Genomic DNA, 2,500 nt, shown 5'->3' on the forward strand with positions numbered 1-2,500 from the left:
AGAGAACTACAAAACGACAGACATTTTCTCCATCACTTTCCCACACAACATGAGACACAGAGAACTGCAACAAAACGACAGACATTTTCTCCATCACTTTCCCACACAACATGAGACACAGAGAACTGCAACAAAACGACAGACATTTTCCCCAACACTTTCCCACACAACATGAGACACAGAGAACTGCAACAAAACGACAGACATTTTCTCCAACACTTTCCCGCACAACATGAGACACAGAGAACTGCAACAAAACGACAGACATTTTCTCCAACACTTTCCCACACAACATGAGACATAGAGAACTGCAAGACAGACATTTTCTCCATCACTTTCCCACACAACATGAGACACAGAGAACTGCAACAAAACGACAGACATTTTCTCCAACACTTTCCCACACAACATGAGACACAGAGAACTGCAACAAAACGACAGACATTTTCTCCAACCTGACTTTCCCGCACAACATAAGACACAGAGAACTGCAAAACTACAGACCTTTTCTCCAACACTTTCCCACACAACATGAGACACAGAGAACTGCAAAACGACAGACATTTTCTCCAACACTTTCCCACACAACATGAGACACAGAGAACTGCAAAACGAGAGACATTTTCTCCAACACTTTCCCGCACAACATGAGACACAGAGAACTGCAACAAAAAGACAGACATTTTCTCCAACACTTTCCCACACAACATGAGACACAGAGAACTGCAACAAAACGACAGACATTTTCTCCAACACTTTCCCACACAACAGGCAATGAGACAGAGAGAACTGCAACAAAATGACAGACATTTTCTCCAACACTTTCCCACACAACATGAGACACAGAGAACTGCAAAACGACAGACATTTTCTCCAACACTTTCCCGCACAACAGGCAATGAGACACAGAGAACTGCAAAATGACAGACATTTTCTCCAACACTTTCCCACACAACATGAGACACAGAGAACTGCAAAACGACAGACATTTTCTCCAACACTTTCCCACACAACATGAGACACAGAGAACTGCAAAACGACAGACATTTTCTCCAACACTTTCCCACACAACATGAGACACAGAGAACTGCAACAAAATGACAGACATTTTCTCCAACACTTTCCCGCACAACATGAGACACAGAGAACTGCAAAACGACAGACATTTTCTCCAACACTTTTCCACACAACATGAGACACAGAGAACTGCAAAACGACAGACATTTTCTCCAACACTTTCCCACACAACATGAGACACAGAGAACTGCAAAACGAGAGACATTTTCCCCAACACTTTCCCACACAACATGAGACACAGAGAACTGCAAAACGACAGACATTTTCTCCATCACTTTCCCACACAACATGACACACAGAGAACTACAAAACGACAGACATTTTCTCCATCACTTTCCCACACAACATGAGACACAGAGAACTGCAACAAAACGACAGACATTTTCTCCAACACTTTCCCACACAACATGAGACACAGAGAACTGCAACAAAACGACAGACATTTTCCCCAACACTTTCCCACACAACATGAGACACAGAGAACTGCAACAAAACGACAGACATTTTCTCCAACACTTTCCCGCACAACATGAGACACAGAGAACTGCAACAAAACGACAGACATTTTCTCCAACACTTTCCCACACAACATGAGACACAGAGAACTGCAAAACGACAGACATTTTCTCCAACACTTTCCCACACAACATGAGACATAGAGAACTGCAAGACAGACATTTTCTCCATCACTTTCCCACACAACATGAGACACAGAGAACTGCAACAAAATGACAGACATTTTCTCCAACCTGACTTTCCCGCACAACATAAGACACAGAGAACTGCAAAACTACAGACCTTTTCTCCAACACTTTCCCACACAACATGAGACACAGAGAACTGCAAAACGAGAGACATTTTCTCCAACACTTTCCCGCACAACATGAGACACAGAGAACTGCAAAACGACAGACATTTTCTCCAACACTTTCCCACACAACATGAGACACAGAGAACTGCAACAAAACGACAGACATTTTCTCCAACACTTTCCCACACAACAGGCAATGAGACACAGAGAACTGCAACAAAATGACAGACATTTTCTCCAACACTTTCCCACACAACAGGCAATGAGACACAGAGAACTGCAACAAAATGACAGACATTTTCTCCAACACTTTCCCACACAACATGAGACACAGAGAACTGCAAAACGACAGACATTTTCTCCAACACTTTCCCACACAACATGAGACACAGAGAACTGCAAAACGACAGACATTTTCTCCAACACTTTCCCACACAACATGAGACAGAGAGAACTGCAACAAAACGACAGACATTTTCTCCAACACTTTCCCACACAACATGAGACACAGAGAACTGCAACAAAACGACAGACATTTTCTCCAACACTTTCCCACACAACATGAGAAACAGAGAACTGCAAAACGACAGACATTTTCTCCAACACTTTCCC

At 42.9% G+C, this 2,500-nt stretch overlaps 1 protein-coding gene across 5 annotated transcripts in view; it reads right to left on the reverse strand.

The window, feature by feature from the left end:
* Positions 1-2,500, reverse strand: part of LOC143292726 (guanylate cyclase 32E-like) — a 419,658-nt gene that overhangs the window by 415,409 nt on the left and 1,749 nt on the right. The gene's annotated exons all lie outside the window — the stretch shown is intronic.

Source organism: Babylonia areolata, chromosome 18, assembly GCF_041734735.1.
Source record: "Babylonia areolata isolate BAREFJ2019XMU chromosome 18, ASM4173473v1, whole genome shotgun sequence".
Taxonomy (NCBI): domain Eukaryota; kingdom Metazoa; phylum Mollusca; class Gastropoda; order Neogastropoda; family Buccinidae; genus Babylonia; species Babylonia areolata.